At 40.7% G+C, this 14608-nt stretch overlaps 1 protein-coding gene and 1 long non-coding RNA gene across 4 annotated transcripts in view; one reads left to right on the top strand and one right to left on the bottom strand.

The window, feature by feature from the left end:
- LOC112065515 (AP-4 complex accessory subunit RUSC2-like) overlaps window positions 1–14608 on the top strand; it is a 59017-nt gene that overhangs the window by 11450 nt on the left and 32959 nt on the right. The window lies entirely within an intron of this gene.
- LOC114486869 (uncharacterized) lies at window positions 4293–13882 on the bottom strand. 3 transcript variants are annotated; one of them, XR_008618209.1, is made up of 4 exons: window positions 13399–13882; window positions 12456–12592; window positions 11168–11608; window positions 4293–7166 (listed from the first exon to the last, which is right to left on the bottom strand). It is a non-coding gene; the product is annotated as an uncharacterized lncRNA (long non-coding RNA). The 3 variants fall into 3 exon arrangements; XR_003681217.2 differs by having other exon boundaries at window positions 4293–7222; window positions 11257–11301; XR_003681216.2 differs by lacking the exon at window positions 13399–13882 and having other exon boundaries at window positions 11257–11301; window positions 12456–13075.

Genomic DNA, 14608 nt, shown 5'->3' with positions numbered 1-14608 from the left:
CTGTTCTCCATAGTGGCTGTATCAATTTACATTCCCACCAGCAGTGCAAGAGTGTTCCCTTTTCTCCACACCCTCTCCAGCATTTATTGTTTGTAGATTTAATAGTATTTTAAATCTTATTGTTTGCTCATATCTTGCCCATTTTCCTATTATTTCAAGTGAATAAGGCAGTCACAAAAGGACAAATACTGCATGATTCCACGTACATGAAGAATCTAAAATAGTCAAAATCAGAGATGCAGGAAGTAGAATGGTGGTGTCCAGGAGCTGGAGGAGAGGGAAATGGGGAGATGCTGTTCAACCTGTATAAAGTTTGAATTATGCAAGATGCATAAGTTCTGGAGATCTGCTGTACATTATGCTTATAGTTAGCAATAATGCACTCTATACTTAAAAATTTGTTAAGAGAATAGATCTCATGCTATATGTTCTTACCACAATTTTAAAAAAAGGTCTTAGGTTTTATCAATCAATTCACATAAATTCTTTACATGTAAGGATATTGGCATTTTGTTATATTTGTGTCAAATATTTGTCTTTTAATTTTGTTTATTACTTTTGACATCTAGAATTTTACAGTTTCTATATGATCAAATCTTTAGTTTTCTGTTGTGACTTCGGTACACCTTCTTTCAATAAATACTCTGGGAATCTATGTCCTGAGTCTGAGGCTACTGGGTACAGATTTCTGTGACAAACTGTCTCTCTCTTTTTTTTCTTCCAATTTTATTGAGATATAATTGACATATAATATTGTGTAAGTTTAAGATGTACAGTGTGTTGATTTGATACACTCATATATTGGAAAATGATTACCACAATAGGGTAGTTAAGCCTCCATCACTTTACATAATTACCATTTCTTTTTTGTGGTGAGAACATTTAAGATCTACTCTCTTAGCAACTTTCAAATATATAATGCAGTATTGTTAACTATAATCACCATGCTATACATTAGATCCCCAGAATTTATTCATTTTATAATTGGAAATGTTTATCCTTTGACCAACATTTCCCCCACCCCCCAGCACCTGGCAACCATTCTACTCTTTGTTTCTATGAATTTGGCCTTTTAATATTCTACATATGAGTGATATCATACAGTATTTGTCTTTCTCTTTCTGACTTATTTAACTTAGCGTAATGCCTTCAAGGTCCATCCATATTGTCACAAATGGTAAGATTTCTTTCTTTCTCATGGCTGAATAATATAAAGAACTCTATACGTATGGTTCTCTCTGATTGAAATCCTTCCCCTGACCTGCATGCATATTTCTACTCCTCCTTTAAGAAACTACTCATATGACTCCTTTCTGAAACCTTTCCTGATGACCCCCTGCAAATTTGGGTATAATTTCCACTGTGCTATCATTGGCCTTGTCTGGGGCTCCATTACAGCGGTTAACGCATTATTTACATAGCTGTAAACTCTGTGAGGGCAGGAATAGTCTTTGAATCCAGGGTCTCTGAAAGATCCAGAGAGAGAGCTTGATCTCTTCCATTTTTTAAGTTCTTCATGTATTAAAAATGATTGAAATCCAAAGCAGAATTCTAATAATTCTGGTATATTTAAAATATTTACCTTAGCAAATTCATTTTGTAATATGAAAATGACTGTATTTAGGACAAACCACACGATCATCTCAGTAGATGCAGAAAAAAAAAATTTGACAATTCCATGATAAAAACACTCAACAAACTAGAAGTGGAACTTCCTCAGCCTGGTAGAGGGCATCTATAAAAAACCCCATAGCTAACATTATACTTAATGGTGAAACACAACTGAAAGCTTTCCCTCTAAGATCAGGAATAAGAGAAGGTTGGTCATTCTCAACACTTCTATTCACCATTGTACTAAAAGTTCTAGCCAGAGCAAATAGACACGAAAAAGAAATAAAACATATTCAGATTGAAAAGGAAGTAGAACTATTGGCAGATAACATGATCTTGTATATAGAAAATGCTAAGGTAGCCACAAAAAAAACTATTATAACTAATAAATGAGTTGAAGATTGTAGGATGCAAGATCAATGGATATAGGGTTTCTTTTAGGGGTGATAAAATATTCTGAAATTAGACTGTGGTGATGGTTGCACAACTCTGTGAATACAATAAAAACCACTGACTGGTACACTTTAAAAAAGTGAATTTTATAGTATGTGAATTATATGTCAAAAGAGTTTTTTTTTTTTTTAATGACTACATTTATAACTTCATGTGTAAATAAGGTTAAAAGGCTAATTTGAAGCCCTCTGTGATTGTCAGTCTTGGGCCAAAGATTTTCCTGTCCTTTTTTCCCCAACTTGTGAAAGACTCTATTTTCTGTTCTATATTCCTGGTGTTACCAACCAGGGTTCTCGGCCTCCTTAATCAGTAGAAGTTGATCAGAGTCCAGACAAGAAATTCAGGCAAGGCTTTATTGGGGCCCCTGCTGCAGCAGTGGGCAGTGAGAACAAACAACAGGTTCCCTTGCTTTTTGGCTTCCCGAGGCGGGGCAAGCTTGTTTCTTACATGGGATGAGGGTAGGGGTGTGTCCAGATCTCGGGCCAGAGGGGTGGCTTAGGTGTTTTGCCCACCCCTTAGGTGGTGGTGTGTGCAGGGAGCATCCGCAGGACCCTGCTTTTGCTCCCCACCCCCTGCTTTTGCTCCAGGCTCTTCAAAAGTGGCAGTTGGGTTTTTTGGTCTCTTTGTATCTTTGGGGTCCAGAATTTACCCTAACTGCAGGCATGCAATTATTTTTAGTCCCAGACAGTTTCTTTGTATTTTGTTGCTGGAGGAGAGGTGTGTCCAGGTGCAAGCACTGCAGCAGTGCAGCAAAGGGTCCCAGGTCCCAGCCTGTCTCACTGGTGCCCAGCACAATGCCAGACAAATAGTATAAGTTCAATAAATATTAGTAGAATAAATGAATAAATTATGACAGCTGAACTGACTTTAAGCCTAGTTCAGCAAATCAGCTACATTTCTGAGTTTTTTTTAAGGATCCATGAATTTAGTGACACTCACAAATTATAGACTGGCCCCATGATGATTTTGGTTTTAGCCCTCTAGAGCAACTTTTAAAGAAGACAGAATGGTCAGTTATGACTGGTAGACTAGACAAAGGCCTTCCCAAAAAAAGATCTATGAACTGAGCTGAACATGAACATAAGCAAGAGTTTTAAAAATTAAGACAAATATACAAAAACAATTTAAAAATAAAACAATAATAACAAAATAAAAGAAACTTAATTCACCTGTAATCCTATCTGCCTATCCTTTCTGTTTACATGCATATATAATTTTGTAGGAATATAACTGTTAGCATTAAAATTATTTTGTATTCTCCTTTCTTTTAATTAACCTTGTTGCATAAGCATTTATCCATGTTGCTGTTTAGGCTTTATGGTTTATGGCTTAGTGTATTCTATTCAGTTGTTGAAATATCCTCACTGGTAGTCCTTTAACCTCTTTAAAACTTCATTGATATTACAATCATTCTTTTAAAAATGTACTCACCTAGTAATGAACCTAACTCTGAATAATAACCCCTCACCTTTTCTTTGTCTGTACTTAAACAGCTAGAGAAAATTGTACAGTCCAGTAGATTTAGTATCACTTCCATCATCACCAAACTTATGCTGGCCAGCAGTCTTACTATATTTCTGTTACAAGGTTATTCCTCTACTCTTTATAACAAATATTTTATACCATCACTACCCTCCTCAACCTCTGACCCTCCCATCTTCCTTCCATATACTCTATGATGATCTTGACTCATATACCTCAAAGGAAAAAGTAAGCCATCAAACATGAACTTTCTTACTTCCTACCACCAATCTGCAAATCTGTCTATAGCCATCCTCTCTTAACTAGTTGCAATGGAGGAGTATCTCACCTCTTAACAAAAGCTAATCTCTCCCTGGTGAACTGGATTGCATACCCTCTATTGTTTAGCTGTTTTGAGATGTTTTTATACAGCAGAGAGTATTATACCTAAATGATATACTTTGTAAACTACCCCAAACAAACCTATACTCTGAGTAAAAACACTGATTTGATTGCTATACAAATGGAACTTCAAGACAATTCCCTGATGCCACCCCACTTCCACGCACCTCTTTTGATCTGTTTGCTGATCCTAAGTTCAACCTATATAGAAATCCTTTTTTTAAAATTTATTTTTTTATTTATTATTTTTGGCTCATTTTGCTGAAGCATATTCCGTAGTAGCTTTCTAAGAAAGGATACATAGTAGGAACATTTTTGAAATGAATATCTAAAAGTATATATATTTAAACTCTTACAGTTGATAATTTGGCTGTGCATGAAACCTTAGGCTAGAAATCAATTCCTCTCAGAAATCTGAAAGTACTCTCCACTGCTTACTAATTAGATTCCATCATTGTTAAGCCGAATGCCATTCTGATTTCTGATATTTGTATGTAAACTTTTTAAATTAATTAATTAATCAAGTAATTTATTTTTGGCTGCGTTGGGTCTTCGTTGCTGCGCGCGGGCTTTCTCTAGTTGGGGCGAGCGGGGGCTACTCTTCGTTGCGGTGCGCGGGCTTCTCATCGCGGTGGCTTCTCTTGTTGTGGAGCACGGGCTCCAGTGCGCACGGGCTTCAGTAGATGCGGCGCGTGGGCTCAGTAGTTGTGACTCATGGGCTCTTAGAGCACAGGCTCAGTAGATGTGGCGCACAGGCTTAGTTCCTCCGCGGCATGTGGGATCTTCACGGACCAGGGCTCGAACCCGCATCGGCAGGCGGATTCTTAACCACTGCGCCACCACGGAAGCCCTATATAGTAATTATTGAGCCACTACTGCTTCTCAGGGATGTTGCTTCATCATTTAATTCCTCTCTTTCTAAATCTTCAACATCAGTGGAGGCAAAGTTATAAAAAAATAAAAGAAAGAGTACAAGTGTATTTCCTAGACACAAGTCTCCAAATTGAAAGGGCCCACTGAGTGCCCAGCACAACAAATAAAAATAGCCTACCCCAGGGTACCTCATCATAAAAATCTAGAAAACTAGGGATATAGAGAAATTTTTAATCTGTCCTTTTTTTAAAAGTTTACATACAGGGACTTCCCAACAAGAAAGAAGAAATCATGGGATCTAGAACACAGGGCAACTAACAGAAGAGAGGCAAAGGAAATTCCTAGCATGATGAGAGAGAGAGGTCCAGCATAAAGTTGTGTTGTAAGCCAGAGAGGAGAGTCAATTCAGAATGTATCATTAAAGAAAGTTCCAGAAGGATTATGTTCCAGGGCGGGGGGAAAGGAACTGTGTTTGACCATATGGAAAGTTAGATTTAGATTGAGAGCGCTTTTTACTATTCCGCTAGAGAATCTGTGAAGATTTAGGGACAAATATATAGAAAACTAAACAAAAGAAAGTCTAGTAGTAAAATTAAATTATAAATTATACAGTAATAATAAGGGTCCACAGACTACCAAGTCATAGCAAACACTGGATATTAATTAAATCAGAAATTGTGGGGACTTCCCTGGTGGTCCAGTGGTTAAGACTCTGTGTTCCCAATGCTGGGGGCCCAGGTCCGATCTCTGGTCAGGGAACTAGATCCCGCGTGCTGCAACAAAGATCAACTTAAAAAGATCCTGCATGCTGCATCTAAGACCCAGTGTAGCCAAATAAATAAATATTAAAATTAAAAAAAAAAAAAGAAATTGCGAGGAAGGTGGTGGATGTAGGAAGTCAAGAGAATGTTTAAAATCAAGAAATAATTAAATACATGTGTGATTTATAAACATGAACATAAATGCCAGATGAGACAGCTAAAAGATTTGAAAGTAGTGGCCTCTGGAGAAGGACACAGAGGTAGAAAGGGGTGGAGCTGGGGACTGCTATTTTCCATCATAAACTTTATACTACAATTTATCTTTGTAACCATGTGCATATATTAATTTGATAAAATAGATATTAATTTAAAAATCCCCTGACACCACATCACCCTCTGGGTATTGACTGTCTCATTTAACAGCCAACCTTTTTTGACCACCCAGACTGTCTGCTCAATTTTCCATTCACTTTTGCTCCCTCTGCTGTCTAGCTTCATTTCCACTAACCACACCCTTGAAATTGTTTATGTCAAGATCACCAGCGAACTCACGGTTGCCAGATAAAATGGACACTTTCAACGACGCTCGTTTTCTTTCAGTTTTTCTAAGACACCAACCACTTTCCTGTCTCAGGCCCTTTCACACATGTTATTTCCTCTGCCTGTAATGTTGTCCCCAACTTTTCACCTGTTTAAATTCCCTTCAACTCACCTTTCAAGGCTGAACTTAAACATCAGTTTCCCAGAGAGGCCTTCCCTGACCTCTTAATCAAGCCCTTAGTCAGTCTTAATCAGATCCTCTTAATACTCTGTACTTTATTTTCATGGCATTTATCACACTTTGTAATTATATTTTTATTTATGTGATTGTTTGTCTGCCTTCCTCCACTAGATTGTAAACTTCATGAGGGCAGGGATAGTATCTATTTTGTTTACCACTTCCTGGCCATAGGAATCTGCCCAAAGACTGACTGAATTAAAGTCCTCGAAAGAGGTGTTGAAGGAGAGCCTAGAATTAGAGCACTGATTGTAGGAATTAGAAGAGAGGATAGACTAGAGAGGCGTTTCTACGGCAGAAGCTATGGGACTTGGATAGGGTCTCCTGGGATACATGTCTGGAAATAATTAGACCCTTTAAGGAGAATCTCATCAGCCCATGAGTTTATGTAGAGGACTTGCTTTCACTGCCTTCTGCTGACAGGTGAGCAATTCAGGTAGGGATTTTTTTTTTTTTTGGTAATAAATTTATTTATTTATTTATTTATTTTCGGCTGTGTTGGGTCTTCGTTGCTGGATGCAGGCTTTCTCTAGTTGCGGCGAGCGGGGGCTACTCTTCGTTGCAGTGCACGGGCTTCTCATTGCGGTGGCTTCTCTTCTTGCAGAGCAGGGGCTCTAGGCGCGCAGGCTCAGTAGTTGTGGCTCGTGGGCTCTAGAGCGCAGGCTCGGTAGTTGTGGCGCACAGGCTTCATTGCTCCGCGACATGTGGGATCTTCCGGACCAGGGCTCGAACCCGTGTCCCCTGCATTGGCAGGTGGATTCTTAACCAGTGCGCCACCAGTGAAGTCCCGCCCTCAGGATGTTTTCTGGGACAGAGCCACTTTACAACTTTCAGAAGGACAAAGAACAGAGCGATGAGGGTTAAAAAATCTGAGGTGGTGGGCCTGTTGAAAAGAAAAGCTCTGGGTATGACAGTGACAAGATTCCCTGGTGTGAGCTGGTGAGTTGAACAGTAGTGCAGCCTCAAAAAGGCAATAGGAGGGATTTAGGTTCAAAGAAAGAAGAGATTCCTGATTCATGTTCATTATAGTTGCCATTTACTGAGCCCTTACTAAATACCAATCACTGTTCTAGATGTTTCTATATCTTTTAACTTCCACCAGCACCCTGTGAGAGGAGATATTATTATTATCCCCATTGTACAGGTGAAGAAACCCAAGCTGAGGGGAATCAAATAACTTGCCCAGTGCCACAGAATTAGTCCTTAAGAGCAGAGTTAATATACCAGCTTTTTCTTAGCTCCCTTTTTTTTTTTTTTTTTTTTTTTTCTTTTTGGCCACGCCTCACAGCATGCAAGACTTTGGTTCCCTGAACAGGGATCAAACCCACCTCCCCTGCACTGGAACCTTGAAGTCTTAACCACTGGACTGTCAGGGAAGTCCCTAGCTCCCTTTGTTGGCCAGAAAGAAATAAAAGTGCATGGCCTGAAGCTGGAAAGAGCAAATCAGGGTTCAATTTCTTAAATGTAAACGGACAGTAATTTGTTAGTTGAAGTGAGCTCCTATGCCTTAAACAAAAGTGTGTGCTTTAAATAGGGACTGAACTCCTGCAGAATGAATAGGAATAAAAATGGGGCTCAACTGAGAGCAAGTTATTGAGATTCTAGTGACTCCTTCAAGGGTCAGAGTTTTCAACCAAAACACAGGTAATTTGGTTGTCAATTCAGTATAAATTTGTCCCTGATTTAATAAATATGCTAACTGACGTCCCTGGACAGAGATGGCTTTTTAGATTAGCTGTCTTTCCTTTGAATATAGTACATTCCAAAGCCTACTTTATAGTTTGTATGGTCATAGTTATTTAATTATTTGTTAGTCTCCCCAGGTGAACTATAAGCTCCATGAAGGCCAGCCCCAGGTCTGCTTTGTTCACATGGTGCAGTGCCTTGCACTTCATATGTGCTCAGTTAATGTTTATTGACTGATTCATCTAGTCCTTGGGCAAGACTGGCTTCTGCGGTTCTCAGGGCCACAAACAAATTCTTCTATACATCTGCCCAAAGCAGGGAAGGAAGCCCTCGCAGAGCCTTGTTGTGCTTCTAGGTTGGGCTATTAGATTCCCTAGGTCCTGCCTCCTTTGGGTGGGGCCCCAGAGGCTTGATGCCACTGGGGCTCTGGTTTTGGCAGTGGGGCTTGTCTTTGTTCTGAGATATTAACTGTAAATGGATCATGCTATTTCCTGTTCTCAGGAGAACTCAGTGGGGCCACAACTGAGGGGCATGAGAACACAGAGTTACTGGAACCTCCCCATTGCTACCCAGAGATGGCTCCAATATAGGTTAGCCAATCAGGGAATTCCAAACCCTTTTCCTGAACTCTAAACGGCTTGAGGAATCTCTCCAGCTGGAATTGGAAAAGCTCCTAGCCAGGAGAGCCAAGTCTTATGTAACTTTACAGACTGCCCTTTTTTAGGAAAAAACAAACTGTTCCTCAGCTAGTGCTGGATTTTTTGAGACACATCCTGCATTCTTTCCTAGATGCTCAGCAGCCCCATTGGAAGCAGCCAACAGGCTAGACTTGAAGACTGGTGAGGTTCAGCAGGGAGAGATAACGAAAGAGGGAGAGAGGATGTCTGTCATTCTGGCTGGAGCATGCTATTCTGGTTCTCATGCTGCAGCTCGCACTAGCAGTAAAGGGAGTTCAGTGTTGAGGTGAAGGGAGAGGAGCTGTACCTGGGGATGTTTGCCCTGCACATTCCAGAAGCCAACCACTGTACCCCCTTTATCTTCTTAGCACCCCATACCCCAGTAGGGTGGACTAGAACTAAGTGTGTGTAAATATGTCCACAGCTGTAATGAACCAAATTCTGCTCTAGAAAAAGAAATTTTCCCAATTTACTATGGTGATGATTCAGTTCCTCCTTAGTTCAATTCAGTGAACATTTTAAGCCATGTGCCAGGCTCTAGGCTAGGTTAAATGACTACAGAGATGAGTAAGACAGTCTCTATCCTTAACATGCAACCAAGGAGGAAAGAGAAAATGTATATAAACAATTATAATACACTTCATTGCTTTATAGTCCTGTGTACTTTATGTAATTCTTTTACTCTTAACTCTCTTATAAAGGTAACCGTCAGGTTTATGTCCACCTGTGAACTTATGGGCTTGCTAATTTATGATTTTAAAAAATACAAGAAAATCTCCCCTTTTTAGATGTGACCAGTTATTTTACTAAATTATTCATGAAATGGGCGGTCACAACTTTCAAGAATATTCTTATATTAATTGTTTTTATTTCCATAATTTTCTCAAGCTAATATGTGGCATTTTAGAACTTTGAATGTAACTTGAATCTTTCAAAATAACAAATAGCTTTCTCAATGAATTATGATTTGCCTTAGACATGCCTGTAGCTTTTGCTTCTTCCCTGAAATAAAGTATTAGGCAAACATCTAGCACAGTGGGCTATTATTATTTTGAGTATTAGTCTTTATCTATAAGTCATTCATTTCCTTCTAGCCTGTGGTGTGTGGTGAGGTATAACTCCAGTGATTCCTGACCCTTTGCACATTGTTCTTAGGTTGCTTCTATAGTAGTTTGATCACTGTTTACAAAGCCTTTAACTGTTTGTGATAGAGCCTAGATTTACAGCCTTAAGTCTTTGCTCAAAATAAGCTCACCCTTACCCTCAGGCCTTTCATCCATATTTACTATGTCCAAACTCATCTAACTGTTGATAGTTTGCTCGCTGTCCACAACCACACCACATATAGAAGTGGGCGAGATAGGGGAGAGAGAAAGACTTGAGACCTAAGTCAATTCAAGTGTGGGTTTGGAACCTGGGAGCAGGAGAAAAGGGAAAAAAAAGAAAGAAAGAAAGAAAGAAAGAAAAGGCCTGATAGAGGCATGGGATAGTATTATTCAGCAAAAATAGAAGGATAAAGGCTGTTTATGGCTCAGTCTGCACTCCAGAATGATAATGCAATAAGCTAAATTCCACAGATGTTTCTGAAGCACTTTATATGAAGGGAATTAGCTAGTCTATCAGCTCCAATGCAAATAACCTCAGAATTCTTCCTTCACATTCCTTAGTGGCTTCTTAGTGGGGAGCTGCCTCTGAAATATATGCATCAGCCCTGTGGGAAGAGGAAAGAGGATCCCTAGGCAGGCTCAGCAGAGTCAGAATTTTGAGAAATATACTTTGAATAGAGAGGGCTTTAAGGTCTAGAGCAGAGGTCAGCAAATTATGGCCCATGCCAGAGTAACTTTATATGGTTTTTACATTCACACAAGCTGAGAATGGTTTTTACATTTTTAAAGAATTGTTTAAAAAAGGCAGGGGGTGGGGGTTGGAATATGTGGCAGAACTTTATTGCCCACAAAGCCCAAGTATTTACTCTCTGGCCCTTTACAGACAGAGTTTGCTGAAAGGAGGATTTACTGAAAGCTCACCAGAAGCTGCAGGATGTTGCAGAATCTGTTTTGAACCCTAGGATAGGCACTTGCAGAAAAAGAGGTATCAGCATCAATGAAGAATAGATTTCTATTTCTCCTCTCCAAAAGCTCTGGAGACCTGGCAAACTAACCGATTGCCGGGCCAGAAAGAGTGAAGCCTTGTGTTGGGTTTAGAATACAGTGTTGCCTTTGTTCTAACTGAGCAGTGGAATACATCCTTTCATTAATGCTGCTTTATCAGGGCTTTAGGCTAAATCTAGTTTGAAATACTACTGTTCAGTGCTGTATCAAAGGGATACAAGTCTCAGATCAGTGTCCTGCGCCCAGGTGTAAGGGAGAATTAGGTTTGTAGATGGAGCAAGTGGGTGAGTAGAGGCATTTCTTTTTGCTTGCATTTTTCTACTTTCTCTATTACACATTAATGGAAATTAATACCTTGTATCTAGATAAACAGATTCCTAACTGTTTCAACCGTTCCTCAAACCAGTGGTGGGGATTATAGGCCTGAAAGAAAGGAACTGTACCTCCAAGCACAGACCAGGTTCACTTCCCAACATGGCCACTGTGACCTAGAAGAAGGAAAATACATAAGGCCAGGGCTCTCTACCTATATGCATGAATGACAGTTGTTATATTTCTAAAATACTTTATCCAAAGAATTTATAGCATTTAAATTTTTTGCCGCTTATTTTTTATTGAAGTGTAGTTCATTTACAGTGTTGTGTAGGGGCTTCCCTGGTGGCACAGTGGTTGAGAGTCTGCCTGCTGATGCAGGGGACACGGGTTCGTGCCCTGGTCCGGGAAGATCCCATATGCCGTGGAGCGGCTAGGCCCGTGAGCCATGGCAGCTGAGCCTGCGCGTCCGGAGCCTGTGCTCTGCAACGGGAGAGGCCACAACAGTGATAGGCCCGCGTACCGCAAAAAAATAAAACAAAAACAAAAATACAATGTTGTGTCAATTTCTGCTATATAGCAAAGTGATTCCGTTTTATATATATATATTCAGCTCTATATATTTATGATATATTTTTAATATATTTATGATATATATTTTTTAATATTCTTTTCCATTATGGTTTATCATAGGATATTGAATATAGTTCCCTGTGCTACAGAGTAGAACCTTGTAGTTTATCCATTCCACATATAATAGCTCACATCTGCTAACCCCAACCTCCCACTCCACCCCTCCCCCAATCCTCTCCCCCTTGGCAACCACCAGTCTGTTCTCTATGTCCGTAGTTCTGTTTCTGTTTCATAGATAGTTTCATTTGTATCATATTTTAGATTCCACATATAAGTGATATCATATGATATTTGTCTCTCTTTCTGACTTCATTTAGTATGATCATCTCTAGCTGCATTTTTGCTATTTATTATTCTAATTGTTCGAATATTTTTTTCTTGCCATAACACCAGAAGGTAGATACAATTAGCCCCTTTTCCAAATGGTAAACCTAGAACTTTGAGAGGACAGGTACCCTGCCCCCAGATGACCCAGCAAGTCAGAGAAAAAGCCAAGAATGAAAGCAGTGTTCCTATCCTTGGGCATCCTGCCACTATCCTAGGCATGAGTAGCTTCCAGATGGAGCTAAGATCAAACCCTATATCTCTGGTCATCAAATCTGATTGTTTCTGAGGCTGCATTGTTGTTATGATGACCAGGTAGATAAGCCTTGAATGACAGGAGAAAAAGTACTGAATGAACGGTTCACCAGCCTACCTTCCTGCTCCTCGAGATGTTGATATTTTGTGTCTCTGATGATGGTTATGAGTCAGCCTTAGGCAGGAAGATGATGGAGTCACTGTTATTGTGTGCTTGGCTGCTTGGCTGCTTTCTTTGCACTTCAGCATTCCTACCTGGTATGTGGTACATTTTTGTCATTCCACAGCGGTCTGCTGTGCACATGACCTCTCAGTAAGCCAGTCCCCATCTATTTACATCAGCTATCCAGCTGCCAGCCTCCTCGCATCCCTGTCTGCCTGATTTCACAAGATGAAATCTGTGTTAGGAGCTGCCTTTCAGGGACGTGAGTGGGATATCCACGGAGTTCCAGATACTGTGGTCAAAGTGTAAGGTCCCTGGGACCGCAACCTCTAGGCCTTGGGGGAGAAAGAGGCTTTCAGGAAAGATTTTTCTGGGCACTGACTCCTCGCCAGATGAAAGCTGGTTTCTTGGTATTTCTATCCTATTGTGTCATTTCTAGGAAAGAAGCTCTGGCCAAATAAATTTTCAAGGGATTTGATATACCTGCTAAAAATTCTGTGCAAATAAAATAAGGACCAGCCTAACCATCCTTTCTTTCAAATATCCTATAAAACCCTCCCAGGTGGGCTTTTTTCTTTTTCTCACAAGGTCAGCACTCACAGCACTAACCTGGGACTTGTGACTGACAAGGCTGAGCTTCTGGTTAGTTAAGTAACAGTCTTTCCTTGATTTTATCCAAGTAATTTCAGTGCAACCAACGTGCGTGTGTGTGTGTGTATGTATGTGTGTGTGTGCGCCCGCCCTTGTGTGTGTGTGTGTATGTGTGTGCCCACCCTCGTGTGTATGTGTGTGTGTGTGTGCCCGCCCTTGTGTGTGTGTGTGTGTGTGTGTGTGTGTGTGTGTGTGTGTGTGCCCGCCCTTCCAAAACAACATATTAGGTCTCTTGTCCAGGGCCTACCTGACTCAGGAAAATGCCGTGAACAACAGCTCTCAATTGAGGTCCACCTGGTTCCGAAGATTTGGGACCAGACAGCTGGACATATGACAGCTCTGTTTGTTCCTTTTTCCCTTTCCCTGTCCCTGTTGATACTAAACTGTTTCAACAAGGCTTGTTTCCTCCAGAATCCAACTTAGCATCCTGGAGAAGCCTGAGGCCACTCCTGTAGCAGGAAGCTGCCCTAGATTTGGGCAGTAACCAGTAGAACTTGATACTGACGCCAGCGTGTAAAAATAAACACCTCCTACAGTGCTGTCTTAATCCACTGGCATCAGAGTTGCTATTATTAACCTATAGGCCTCACAGGCAGCTGTGATGGGCAGACAACAGCCTGGACAGACCTATCCTGCCAGCTTGGGATCAGACTGTTTCTTTCCTCCATCTACTGGAATCTGATCTGGGGCCCCTGGAGAAGCACCAGCAGCCTGGGAGCATGCCCCACAACAGGTAGTACTAGAGATGGATTAGTGTCTTTGGTTTGGGAAAGCCTTAGGCTCCTAGGGCCAGCCTGCCAGGCCAGAGTGTAATGGGTACAGGATTACTGATTCAGTCCTAGTTCAGGGGAGGGGGAAAAAAGGAACATGACTCTTTGCAGTTCCTTTGGCTCTTTTAAAGAGGTTTTGCCTGCCAGTTCCCTGGACCTGGAGCCTTTAGGTTTTCTGGGAAATGGGGAAAGGAGAGAGGTAAGGACTCCATTGGTCATTGACAAAGATATAATAATAATAGTGACCATAACTGAGCACTTACCTTGTGTCAGGCACTTACGTATAATATCTTACTTCATTCTCCCTCAAGCCTTTGAGGGAAAATATCATGACAGTTTTACAAATGAGGAAGCTAAAGTTTAGTGAAGTTGAATAACTTCCCGAAGTCCACAGCTGGCAAGTAGCGTGTCAGATTTGAATCCAAACCTGTCAACACCAAAATCCATACCTTGAATCATTACAGAACCTCGGCTCCTGAATATTCCAGACCCAGACAAGACTCCAGACACCTGCTTTAAAAATTTTTTGTTTAATATCAGTTTACTCTTGCTTTAGTCTTATAACCAAAGCAGATACAGTATCTGGTGCAAAGAAATGGCCTTTGCCACTGACCACTAGTGAGGCAGTCCCGGTGCACTTACCAAGCACCGTGAGCTGGACTCAGAGGCTGTCACCTAAAGTCTATT

Source organism: Physeter macrocephalus, chromosome 9 (assembly GCF_002837175.3).
Source record: "Physeter macrocephalus isolate SW-GA chromosome 9, ASM283717v5, whole genome shotgun sequence".
In the NCBI taxonomy this organism is placed as follows: Eukaryota; Metazoa; Chordata; class Mammalia; order Artiodactyla; family Physeteridae; genus Physeter; species Physeter macrocephalus.
The sequence above is the reverse complement of the archived record's forward strand: the minus strand, read 5'-3'. Positions and strand labels throughout refer to the sequence as shown.